This window comes from Gossypium hirsutum, chromosome A02, assembly GCF_007990345.1.
Source record: "Gossypium hirsutum isolate 1008001.06 chromosome A02, Gossypium_hirsutum_v2.1, whole genome shotgun sequence".
NCBI classification, from domain to species: Eukaryota; Viridiplantae; Streptophyta; class Magnoliopsida; order Malvales; family Malvaceae; genus Gossypium; species Gossypium hirsutum.
This window is the reverse complement of record NC_053425.1, coordinates 100862333-100875931: the sequence shown is the minus strand read 5'-3', so window position 1 is coordinate 100875931 and position 13599 is coordinate 100862333. Positions and strand designations below refer to the sequence as shown.

Below are 13599 nucleotides of genomic sequence, written 5' to 3'. Positions count from 1 at the left end.
GGCAACCACCACCCACACATATGCCTTACTTAGCAGGTGCCTCATCGGTGGTAGTGGTACACAAGAGTTTGTAGGCTAGAGAGAGCGCTAGGAAGCTATTGCATTTCCACTTAAAAAAAAGGCTAGATCTCGCATGAAACAATTTGCTGACAGACATCGCTCAGAAAGGAGTTTTAACATTGGACATCTAGTGTATTTATGACTGCAGCCCTATCGACAACAGATAGTGCGCAGGGTGTTTAATCAGAAGTTATCTCCCAAGTATTATGGGCCTTTTCGGTGCTCAAGAAAGTTGAAGAGGTGGCTTACACCTTACAGTTACCTACGGGCTCTCGTATTCACCCTACTTTTCACATGTAGCAACTGAAGAAACACGTTGGCTCCAGTCCAGCTCAAGTTCATCTCTCTTTGCATGATGATCATGGTGCATGCAGAAAGAACCTGTAAGGATTGTGGACAGAAGAATAGTCACGGGGAAATCAAGCTGTTACAGAGGTTTTAGTGGAGTGGATCGACTCTTTTCCGGAAAATGCTACGTGGGAGTCTCTGACCATGCTTCAGACAAAATTTCCTCATTTCCATCCTTGAGGACAAGGATTTTCTTCTGGGAGGCGGTATTTGTTATGGGTTAAAATATTAGTTAAATGAGAAGAGTTAAAATTCTGTTAAATAAAGGTTAATTGCAACGGTTAGTCATTAAGGAAAATGGTGAGTTCCAATCTTTAAATTGAATCAGTAAAAAACATGCACATAGTTAGTGATCCGGCGCATTCTACACAACATTAAGTGCCACGTGCCACGTTCTTTCTTTGCTGTTATTTTCTCTTTTAATCATCGGTTGTATGAGGGAATACGGTTACGGAAAAACACTAAGAAAATTATTTTGAACTTTTCTCTTCCTCTGTTCTCTCTTCTATTCTTCTTTCCTTTCTACATTCTATTTCTGTGGAATTTTTGAGTTCTTAACATTTTATTCTCTTTGTTTTTCTTATTCATTGTTGTTTATCATCTTATTATCATTATTATTGTTAATTGATCTTCATGCATTCTTCATGAACGTTTAATAATGATCACACTTGTAATCAACTCTAACTAATGGCTGGATGCTCTTTCAGTTATATTAAAGATTATTTAACTGTCTTTTTCTTTTCCCTTTTTTTAAGATGGATTTGAGCTTGTGCTCTGGCATTTTTCTTCTGATACATGAGTTGTTCAGTTTTGGATGATCTATGTATGTAATTAATTTCTAGGTCTTTGTGGATTTTGGATGCTTATCTTTTAGATCGGTGTTTTCCCCCCCTTTTTCTCTTTGGTTTAAATTGTTTTATATTTTATGAGTTTAGATTTTGCTACTAAATTATGTCTAGAACACAAATATCGGCCCTCAATGCAGGTGGCCACTGGTTCTCCATTGAAGCAATTTTTGGAGAAGCATAAAACGTTAAGGACAGCCCTTCTTTTTGTGGTACTCTTTGGTGCTTCTATGGTCATGGGTGATGGTGTGCTCACTCCGGCAATATCAGGTAGAGATTTATATGGCTATCTAAATTTTAATATTGCAAATTCTTAGGTTATCATCTTTGTGGCTGTGGATTATAAAGTTTTAGTACTTTTTCTTTCTTGGAATTTCCTCTTTATCATATGTAGCATGTGGGACAATAAGCAAATTTTAATATTGCATGTCGTGTTAGGATTTTCACAACTATGTTGATTCATTCAATGTGCCTATTTCTCAATGGGACATAGTTGATCTCCAATGATCTAATTATGGGGACCGATCATCACAAATACTTTCATGAGCATAGCAGTGCAATCCTGATATTGGTCGTTATACCAACACTTGATATTGGTTACAACTGTTTTATCACTGTACTTTGCTTTTTCAAAAGAAATGCCTGAATCAGACCATATCATACTTCACTGTTGCTTATCTCTTATGTTAACCGGATTCAGGTGTGAATTTCAGATATTTTATGTGGAAAAAAGTACGAAAGTGTCTTATATTTAATCATACGTTTCGTACTGTGCAAGTTCTAAGCGCATGTCGGAACCTGTTATATTGATGAACTATATCTTATTAATTCAGGTTGGCGAAAATGAACCATTTATTTCTGAACTTGTATCTACTCTTGCAACAAACATTTGCTGATCTAGAAATTAAAAAGGTAGTTCGCTCAAAAGCTTGTCATTTATGTGGCGGGGATCGAAGGATTCTCAATTGCTATGATAAATTAATTATTTATGCCCATGCATCTGGATTCTTAGGTGGTGGATTCGAGCTATTCTTTCCTTGCAGACTTGATATCTGTGATGTATGCATCCTGTGGTTATAATTCAGTGCTTATTGGGATTTTGTGAGGCTTAGAATGAGTCTTCACCTTGCAGACAAATACTAGTGTGGCCAATTCTCTTGGAACATATTTATTATCTCAGATTTCTTTAATATTCCTGGACATGCTCAATGTGTACAGGTAAATTTCATTTGTTCAAATTGCAAAATTGAGCATGGAAATTCTGTAAACTGTCTTTTTGCTAACATGAGTAGTTTATGGTTCTGCAATAAATTTGACAGAATGTACAGTGAGCTTATATCAAGTAGTATTGCAGAAGGTGTACCCTTTGCTTCAAAAACATCCTATGTGAAACTTCTATGGTGAGATCAATTTTTACAGGCATCCTTTTCTTTGTTTGTTTCATCCCATAGTCTCTCATTTATTTATTATGCTTTATGAGGCAGATCTGTTAAGAGGGAGACTCTTAAGCTCATTAAGACATTTTTAGACAAGGCAGAAGATCAACCGAAAATTGGGGAAAAATTTGTGCCCCCAATGATGGATCCAATTCTTGGTGATTATGCTAGGAATTTGCCAGATGCCAGAGAGTCTGAAGTTTTATCACTTTTTGCTACAATAATAAACGAGTATGATAACCATTTAATACAGTATTCCATTTTCAATAATGTAGTTTTCTTTTAATACAAGTATGATAACCAAATATATATTATGAAATTTAATGTAGTTTTGGAGTTTAATGAACATGGTACTCTTAGCCATTTTTTTTTCCAACCTGCTATGTCCTTGTTTAGACATTTTAAGCATGTTCTTGGTCGGAAGATAATTTTGATATATTTTTTCAGGTCTGGGAAAAAGGAAACAACTGAATCAGAGACCAACACCATCGATGGAGCTATCGCGAACCTCACCTTCGATAAGATGGATATGAACGTTCGAGACTTTCCGGTTTGCCACACCCGACAACTCTAAGCAAAATTGTTATCGAAGTGACTGGAAAAGCAAACACGAGTTTCAAGTCAGTCGCTCAGAGATCCATTACGCTAAGCACAAAGTGATGCTGGAGTTGCAGACATGGATATGCATCGAGAACTACTGCAACCGACAAGAATACCGCCACTTAAAAAGAATGATTGAAAGGGAAGCTCAAAGGAAAAGATTTAGATTAAATTCTTTTGGGCGTGTTTCAATCATTGAATATGTGTATATATTGCTACTGCTCCCCGCTCGGCTCAGTTTTACTTTTATTTTAATATTTAAGATAACTTGGATACTAGTTTTAGATTTTAATTGTGTTATTAATTTCTTATTTTAAATTTTAAATTTAAATTCATTAATTTTTAATTTTAGTTTTAAAGTTAAAATTTTCATAAAAATAAATAATATTTTTTATTTATCCTTAAAAGTATATAGTTTAAAGTTCAATTTTTAAAAATAAAACATAATGTAATATTTATCATAAAAATAAATATTATTGAATTAAAATAAAATTTTTAAAGGTCATGTCTTTTAATGGCATTTGTGGGAAAAGTGCCGCTAAAGGTCATGTTCTATAGAGACGTTTGTGGGAAAAATGTTGCTAAAGGCCATGTTCTTTAGCGATGTTGTGGGAAAAGCGCCGCCAAAAGCCATGTTCTTTAGCAACGTTAGTGAGAAAAGCGTTAGTGGGAAAAGCGTCGCTAAAGATCATTTTTTATAACGGCATTTTTCACATAAACGCCACAAAATTTAGCGGCTTTTTTTGCGGCGCTTATAAAAACGTCACAAATGTTTTAGTGGCCCTTATAAGCGCCGCTATAGGGCCAAAAAAGCGTCGCTGAAAACCTATTTTGCTATAGTGGCAGTCGATTAACTTCCATTTTTGCTACTATCTATTAGTGGTCTAGATTGGGTTTGCTCTATTTATTTGTAAATGTTCAAGTTTGCATTCACTATGTTGTTTTGTTACAATCAAGTTACCCTAAACATTGCATCAATCTTGTTTTCCATGATGTATTTGTAAAGGCCCAATTTTGTCAACACCCTAAACAGAAACCAAGAATAAAAATAAAAATTAAAGTCCAATTACATGCCAGGCCCAATACGCTACCCAAACAGTCTAAAGCAGAAAACCCTAACCCAAAAAACCCAACAACCTAAACCTCTTTTCAGTAAAATAAAAAACCCTAAAATCCTTGTGCCGCACCTCTCCCCTTTCACACGCACGCCGCCCGAGGCACCTTGTCCCGAGGCCTAATGCACCCTTTATGCCACCGCTTCACCAAAATAGCAAAGGGATTTGCCTCTCCGTCGCCGTTGACCTCCACGCCATCTGCAAAAAAAAAGAAAGGAAAAGGAGAAACAGCAGAAAGAACAGTAGCAAACAGTAGATGGCAGAAACAAAAGTAAAAGAAAAATATGTAATTAGCTATAAAAGCCGAAGTCTAGATGTATTGTTTTTACACACGAAGAGGCAATCAAATGCAAAAAACAAAGAAAAGAAATAAAAAAAAAAGATTTCGAAAAAAGGTAGTTCTTTATATTTTTTATTTTTCGTTTAAAAAGACATAATAATGATACAAAGGAAAAGGTTTTCTTACCTACCGTTCTGCCTTCTGTCACCGTCAGGGACTTTCTCCTCTGGTCTCGAACACCTGAAAACACATTAGGGATCTACCGAGGGTTCGACGAACACGCAAGGTTGAGAATTTCTTTTATTTTTTTTATTTTTGGCACTAGCCTTTAGATAAGGTTCCCAAGATTTTGTTTTTAAAAAAGAGGAAAAAAAATGACTAAAAGGGGTTTTTTCGGCCATCGAAGGAGACGACCGTCGTTGTCAATGACCGATGGCCACGGTGGACTACGGCGGCTCAAAGGCCAAACTCAGGAACCACTGAGAGAAAAAAAGAGAGCTCTCAAGTTTTTTTTTAAAAACAGAACAAAATGATTTTTTATAAAAAAAAAATTTGGCTCTTATAGGCGATGTTAAACAACGTCATTTAGGGCTGGCTTCAATAACCCCAAAACAGCGCAGTTTTGGCCTTCAACCCAATCGTCCAACCGAAAATGGCTAGGATCCGCGTGTTTTCACGACAAATAGGTTATTTGTGGTCCCAACCCTTCTGCCTTTTATTTAGTTTTCAATCCAGTCCTATCTATTTTTATATATTTAAAAATTTTACCATATAATTTCATTTTTGTTTTATTTTGGTCTTTTTGAGAAACGGTGCACATAAGGACAAGGGATATTTTCCTATTCGGTCCCTGTCCTTTTTAGTGCATTACACATTAATCCTTATTAGTCTATTTTCTATTATTTACAATTTATGCCCCTAATTTCATTTAGATTTCAATTAAATCCTCTGTTTATTTAATTTCAACTTCTTTACAAGCTGTTTATTTATTTATTCATTTATTTATTTACTACTTCTTTTTTTTACCCTTAAAAACTAGATTGATTACTCTTTTATTTGCGCATTTTTTATCATTGTCATTTTTTTTTATTCTTGTTATTTTATTATTTCTTTTATTATTTTTGATATTTTCATGTCACATTTGTTTATCTTTTTAATCATGCATTTTCCATTTTTATTTTTACTTTAAGTTACCTTATTTATTTTTTTATTATTATGATTTGATTATTAATATTGTTATTACTATAATTACATTAGTATTATCATAGCATTCCCTTATTTATTTATTATATATCATTCAAATATTCAACTATGTAGCCATTTTATATTATTTCATTATCACTACATCATGCATTATGTTTAAATGTAATTGGTCGTTTTTATACTATACCCCAAATAAGATAAATATACATTATTTTAAATGTTACAGTCATTATTATTTAATGAAGGAAAATTTAAAATTAAGGCAATATCCCGTATTTGGAGCTTTGAGAAATCGTGTCCTAACTTACGGGGTTTGACTTTTTCCTTGAACCTAAGTAACTGGACATCTCTTTTAAAATTAAAACACATGAGATTTAAATAGTAATTAAATAAATAACAATCTTATTTTGGAGGATTTGAGATGTCGTATCCTAACTTACGGGATATGCCATTTCGGTTACTTCGAGATAAAAGGGCCTTTTACACACTTTTTGAATTATTCAAGTGATTTTAATTAAAAATAACATTATTCCAAAGTGGGATCATGTTTTTAAATTCTCTTCCAACTTTCAATTCTTGGCACTAAGTAATCAACTAGGTACCAGTTTTGAGCGTCACGAGGGTGCTAATCCTTCCTCGTGCGTAACTGACTCCCAAACCCTTTTTTTTAGGTTTGTAGACCAAAAATTATTGTTTTAGTAATCAAACCTTTTATTAGAACAATTAAATTACGAGGTGATCCGATCACATCTCATAAAAAAAGGATTGTTGGCGACTCCCATTTTCTTTTTCTTTTTTAAATAAAAAGTCGATTCTCAAAATAGGTTTCAACAGCTTGGTGACTCCGCTAAGGATAAAATAAGAGAGTCAAGCCACCAGTTTATTACTTTTGGTCATTTTATCGAAAATTGATAAATTTACGATCCCTTTATTGCATTTCATCCTTCATGTTTTGTCTTTGATCTCTCGGGTTATATAGCGATCTAATATATCTGTTTTATTGGTTTGGAAGTCTCTTGGTATGTTTCCGCATATTGCATTGCATAATCGTTCAATTTTGCCATTCTTAAGTGGGAGTGAGAAGCTATTCCTTCGTAAGCTTTTCACCTCCATATAGGATAATGGATCACTTTCGGGATACATTTATACTTATGAAAATCTTCGTATAGCCATAGAGAAATGCATTCCCCTGAACCGAACTCAGTCCGTATAAACCTATAATGGGTGAGAATTGAGGAATCTGTTGGTCCAGGTACCCTTACTTTAGAACCGAACCACATATAATGAGCCTTAAGAGCCTACCCTAGGCAGGACCATATCGAACCTCTGGTGGTCACCCGATTAGGTGTTCTATTTATTATTTCTTGCTTTGAATTCTAGATTTGTATAAAATGTACTAACTTGTTTTGTTTTGTTTTGGTTGTGATTGCATTGCATTTTTATCATAGAAAAAGGGTGTTGATTTACGTTCAGTTGCTAAATAGAGAGCTTGTCATGGAAAAAGGATTTCTTGATAAAGTTGAAGACAATGTGGCCATTTAGATATGTTCTGAGAAGACACAACAAGATAGGAGTGACAGCCTGATCAAGGGGTATGCATTAGAATTATGGGATTTCACTTGCATCAGTGTGACTCAAAATAACCTTCAAGAGTTGGAAGAAATATGGGACCAATAGGATGATGAAACCAAATAGTTATTTTACCAAGACTATGATGATTTGCCTTATTTACTCGATGTCAAAGTGGATAATCACTTATTCCGAGCTCTTGCCCAGTATTGGAATCCTGCCTATAGCTATTTTATTTTTGGGAAGATAGATTTTGTGCCCACCGTAGAAGAGTACACAACTCTGCTCCGTTGCCTGAGAATCCAAACCGACAAAGCTTATTCTAAAGCCGCCAACGTTTCGACTTTCTTAAAGAAGCTAATAAGTATTATGGGGATGAGTGAGCAATAGGTCGCAGCCGGGATTAAACAAAAAGGATATAGTAAATGCATCCTTAGGAAAAGTGTACGGGATTTGATCTTGGCACATTCAGATACGAAGAATAGAGTCGACATCTTCGCCTTAAGTATTTACAAGTTGGTCATCTTTCCCAAAGTACTAGGGCATATAGATGAGGCAATTTCAGATTTATTTGATCTACTTGACAAAAGGGTCACACCCGTCCCGATAATTTTGGCTGAAACTTTTAGATCTTTAAGTGCATACCAAAGGCCGGTGAAAGAAGGTTTATCGGATGTACGCAACTCTTCTTAGCATGGTTTCATAGCCACTTTTAGAAGGTAGAAAATGTTTCATATCGAGTATTCTCTGAGAACTACTCTCTGTTGAAAGAATTAGTGGCTACCCAAGACGAGACAACATTTCGGAGGAAAAGTGGATGACAATTCTCTAGAGGCTCCAAGGCGAAGATGTCGAATAGAGAGCCTCTTGGATGATTTCTGATGAGATTTTGACTGGGTTCATCTACTCGGGATATGGGGAGCTATTGGATATGCCTCTTTACTTGTATTGAGGTAGTATAGGTCGAGGCAGTTTATACCAGCAACGCAAAGGTTGGCTCAGTATGAGTTTGCGTACAAGGGTGATAATTACAAGAAGAAAGTTTGTGAAATATCAAACACTTGGAACCAAACCTACAGAATAAAAAGATTTTCCGCAAATCCCATGACGACCCCCAAATATGATTGGTGGTGGAGTAAAAGAGTCAATGACAATGTCCCTGTGTTAAGTCAAGAAAAAACTCAGCCAATAGAAAAGCACTTACAAGTAATCCCATCTGAGTTGGAAATCATAAAGCAAGACTTTGAAAGGAGGAGTTCGGAGTTGGGGAAAAAGATGGAACAGCTAGAAGAGTAGGTGCAACTAGGATTAGACGTCGAAGTCTATAAGATAGAAGCCGAGAAAATGAAAAAATGAAAGAACAAGGCTGAGAAAGACTTGGCCAGTCTAAAAACAGATTATAAGAAGTTGCGTTGTCAATAAGGACTGCCAGGTTGGGTAAAACATCGAAACAATTGTGACAAAAGATCAAAGAAGAAAAGATTATAGCTGATTAGTGGGAAAAGAAATTCCAAGATGCTCGGGTTTGAGAAGATGTTTTAAAAAGAAATTTGATAGAAAGGCAGAATGAAAAGGTTGGGATAAGAGCTCGGGTAGTAACATTAAAAGGTCACTCTATCAATATTGTAGTCGCAACTCTGCAATCGAGTTTGAAAAGAAGCCTAAATAAGATTGAAGAGTTGAAGGGAAATATAGAAAAGCTCGAGACCGTACTGTAAAATTGTGAACTTTGAGTCAAGCTTCTTGAAACAGACAATGACCACTGGAAAGAGCAATTCCAACGCTCTCAAGGTCATATTAGGGATAAAGATCACATCATGGGTGAAGTTGTGACTCAAGTACAGGAAGTAGCCGAGCATTTTCAAACCCTAGCGGTTCAAGCCGACATGTTAAGCATGAGATATGAGTCAAAATCAGATCGAGGCCGAGAACTAGCTTGGCTTATTAGGAAAGTCAAGGCTTTGAGTATTAGGGCAAGGTCGTATATGTAAAATATATGTTTTATGTAAAGAGATTTGTTTTCTAGTAAAGTTGTTTTAATAAAATTGAATTAGAATCAATGCCTTTTTTGTATTCATTTCATATATCGGCATTACATTTCATCATACGCATTAAATTTCATAAAAAACCCTAATTAATCAAAATTATGACAGTTTCCTTGAAACCAGCAAAAATCTGCCAACTGAATATCGTTATGGTACCTACGGTAAAACCAAAGCAATGGATCAAAGATTAGAGAGATTAGAATAAATCCACAAGGACATACAAGATTAATTGCAAGCGCAGCTACAAAAATAATTAACTAAAGTACAACAAGACATGAGGGATCAAATACAAGAGTCCCAACGAAGCATGATAAGCCAGTTAACCCAATTGTTGGCTAGGGGAATTGAAAAAGGGAAAAGTACAGTGGTTAACTCGGGGATGATAATGATAACCCTACATACCCCCAAGCTTTATGCCAGTAAACGTCCAAGCCTAACCTGATACATATTCACGAAAGGTGCCCGTTACTATAAGACCTCAACAATACCAAGTCGGCACTTCAGCACTGGTGAATTACCTAACACATTCAGGTTCTAATCCCGGGGATAATCCGACCAACCCCGTCATTCAAGGTTTGGACAACATGGCTAAAATGGATGAGCAAGAGTTGAATTGCTGAAACAACTAGAAGAATGGTGTAAGTGGTTGGAGGAGAAATTCAGAGCTATAGAGAATGTTGACTATCTTTGCGGGGTTGATGTTAAAGATTTGAGGTTAGTCCCAGATCTAGTACTCCCACCAAAATTCAAAACTCTAGAATTCGAAAAATATAATGGGACTAGTTGTCATGAAACCCATATCACAATGTTCTATCGAAGGATGTATGTCAATAAAGACCAATTATTAATCTACTGCTTCCAAGAAGTCTAATCGGGTCAACTGCAAAGTGGTACAACCAGCTAAGCCGTGCTAAAATCAGTTCATGGAAAGACTTGGCACAGGCTTTCATGAAACAATATAGCCATGTGACTGACATGACACCTGACAGTATTACGCTGCAAAACATGGAAAAGAAGCCAAATGAAAGTTTCAGACAGTATGCTCGGAAATAGAGGAAGGTGGCAACGCAAGTCCAACCACCTTTTCTAGAGAAAACAACGACAATACTTCTCATAAATACTCTAAAAGTCTCGTTCATTAACCATATGTTGGGAAGCGCTACCAATAGCTTTTCAGATATAGTAATGTCTGATGAGATGATTGAAAATGTAGTAAGGAGTGGGAAAATCGACACGGGGGAAAACGCCAAAAGATCAGCATCTGGAAAGAAAGAAAATGAAGTGAATAACTCGAATGTGTATAATAAAGGTTATTCAAAATTGATTACTATAGGCCAACCAAGAACAGTAACAACTAGCCATCAAAGCCCTTCGAGGCAAGAATCTAACGCAAGGCCAAACATAGAAAAAATTCCAATTCACACATATTCCGATGATATATAGGGAGTTATATTAGAATTTGTTTAATGCACATGTGGTTTCCCCATTTTACTTGAAACCCATGCAACCTCTATTCCTAAAATGGTATGATGTGAATGCTCAATACGAGTGCCATGATTGAAAGGTTCATTAAGATAAGGATCGTAAGGTTCGATGATCCGTCAAGACCTAATGTGGCAGGAAATCTATTACCCAGTCATTCAGATCAAGGAGTAAATGTGATACTTGAGAGTGGAGGAAAGATAACTAAAACCGATGTGACAGAAGTAAAAACCCCACTAAAATGGGTTTGGCAAAATATGATAAACATAGGATTAATTGTTTAAAATTTGGATGAGGTACCTAAAGGGGTGGGGAGCTACTGTGTGTTCTACGCTGAAGAAGGTCATGAGATCCAAGAGTACACTGAATTCAAAACTTTGATGCAAAGCTTGATGGATAACAATGAGTTGGAATTCTTTAAAGATGTCAAAAGCTCAGAAGGAAGAGACATCTGTGCCTCAGAGGAAGGATTGACGGAGAAAGTCTACAAGGTCAACCACCCAATAGTAATTATTTCACGACCAAATGCAATAAAGTGGGAGCACAAGTTGCGCCGAGGGTCATAATTCAAAAACTCATGGCTTTTTTCTACAATGACAGCAACATGGTTCCATAGAATTATGACTGCAACATAATGATCTTGGGAGAGAAAAACTCGGTTAGCACATTAGAAGAGGGCTAGGATATGGGTTTCTACACGTGTAGTGGGGGCGCTATGACCCTGAAAATGCAAGAACGGAGCCCGTTCAAGGAAAAACCCTGGCTTTTGAACATAAGAAAGAAAAAACGGCTAGATTTGAATCACCAGTTAACGAGCCAGTAACTGAAAATGAAATTCCTGAAATTCTTAAAGTATAGCGATTATAGTATTGTAGAATAGCTACACAAACAACCAGCTTGCATATCAGTATTAGCCTTACTCTTGAGCTCAAAGACACATCGTAGCGCGTTGATGAATGTGTTGAATAAAACTTATGTCAGTGATGATATCTCTGTGTACAAGTTAGACCGTCTGGTTAATAATATAAGTGCCGACAATTTCATCTTTTTCAATGATGATGAAATACTGCTAGGGGGCATGGGATCCACGAAGGCTCTACATGTCATCACCCGTTGCAAATGATATACATTGCTAAGGTGTTAATCGCAATGGATTTGCAGTGAAAGTCTTGCCTATATCCACACTGACTAGATTGCTAGTGGATAGCTCTCATATGAAGACGTGCCAAAACATAATGAGAGCATTCGATGGTATAGAAAGAAGGGTGATGGGAAGGATTGAGATATATGGGAAGGATTGAGATACCTCTTTTAATTGGTTCAAACACATATGAGGTAAACTTATTGGTGATAGATATCAAGCCCTCTTATAATTACTTTTTGGGGAAGCCTTGGATTCACTTAGTTAGGGCAGTACCGTCATCACTACACCAAAAGCTGAAGTTGGTAACAGAGGGTCGACTGGTGATGATAAACGCTGAAGAAGATATCATTACATCCGTAACCAGTGATGCACCATACATAGAGCGGAAGATGAGGCAATAGAATGTTCCTTTCGATCACTAAAATTTGTTAATGCAACTTTCATTGTCGAAGGAAACAAGATCCCAATACCAAGAATATCCAAAACCACGAAGATGGGCCTACAGTTGACGGTCAGAAAAGGAGCCTTAACTGGAAGAGGACTCAGGAAGTACCTCCAAGGAAAAGTCGAGGCACCAATGCTGATGGACAAACGAGACTGTTTTAGCTTAAGATACAAGCTAGATACGAGACAAAAGAAGAGGGAGTTGGAGAAGAAAGAAGAAAGAAGAAGAGCGCGACTGAATGGTGGAGAGGTCAAGTGGAAACCAATTACCTTTCCCCATATATCCAAAAAATTCGTGTTAGGAGGAACCATTTACCCTGAATAAAAGATGTTGAAAAAATAAACTGCAGAAGAAATATTGGGAAATTTGAGCATCAACGTCATATCCGAATAAGGGAATTGGGGAAGAGATTTGCCCTAACATACCGGGAAGTGTTCTAAACAATTGGACTACGAAAGAGATTTTTATAATTTTTAGAACAAATTCATATTAATGTTCAAAACACACTTATTGCTCAAAGGCTGGGAGCAATAAGAATCCTTTTGTGAAAAATGCATAAGTTCGCTATTTTTATTTCAATAAAATGCATCTTTGTGTCTTATTTTGACAAATATTCTTTTATTTTTTCTATTTAATTCATACCCATATCACACAAATGATTATTCTTAGATTCATTTGTTCTTTAGGTCTTCCTTCGTTCATATAACAGGTCTCTAGATATAAATGATATGAGCGACACTACTACTAGCTTAGAATCTCCTTTTGAGTAAGATATGTGTCTAGAGGAACCTCAGGACTTTGAAAATGATCGAGATTGTAACTTATCTCCTGATTTGTTAAGGATGGTAGAACAAAAAGAGAAATAGATTCACCTCATAAAGAATCAGTAGAAATTGTGAGCTTAGGAGACGAACAAGAAAAGAAAGAGGTAAATATCGGAGCTTGCATCACTGCAGAGATAAGGTGAGACCCAATTGGGTTACTCCAAGAATTCAAAGATGTCTTCACATGATTGTATTAAGACATG

At 36.1% G+C, this 13599-nt stretch overlaps 1 long non-coding RNA gene across 3 annotated transcripts; it reads left to right on the top strand.

The window, feature by feature from the left end:
* Positions 1-862: 862 nt before the first annotated feature.
* LOC107938789 (uncharacterized) lies at positions 863-3581 on the top strand. Of its 3 annotated transcripts, none has more exons than XR_005905853.1 (7): positions 863-1231; positions 1394-1523; positions 2087-2165; positions 2266-2471; positions 2573-2653; positions 2738-2920; positions 3137-3581. It is a non-coding gene; the product is annotated as an uncharacterized lncRNA (long non-coding RNA). The 3 variants fall into 3 exon arrangements; XR_005905859.1 differs by having other exon boundaries at positions 864-1523; positions 2266-2312; positions 2386-2471; XR_001694974.2 differs by having other exon boundaries at positions 864-1523.
* Positions 3582-13599: the final 10018 nt, after the last annotated feature.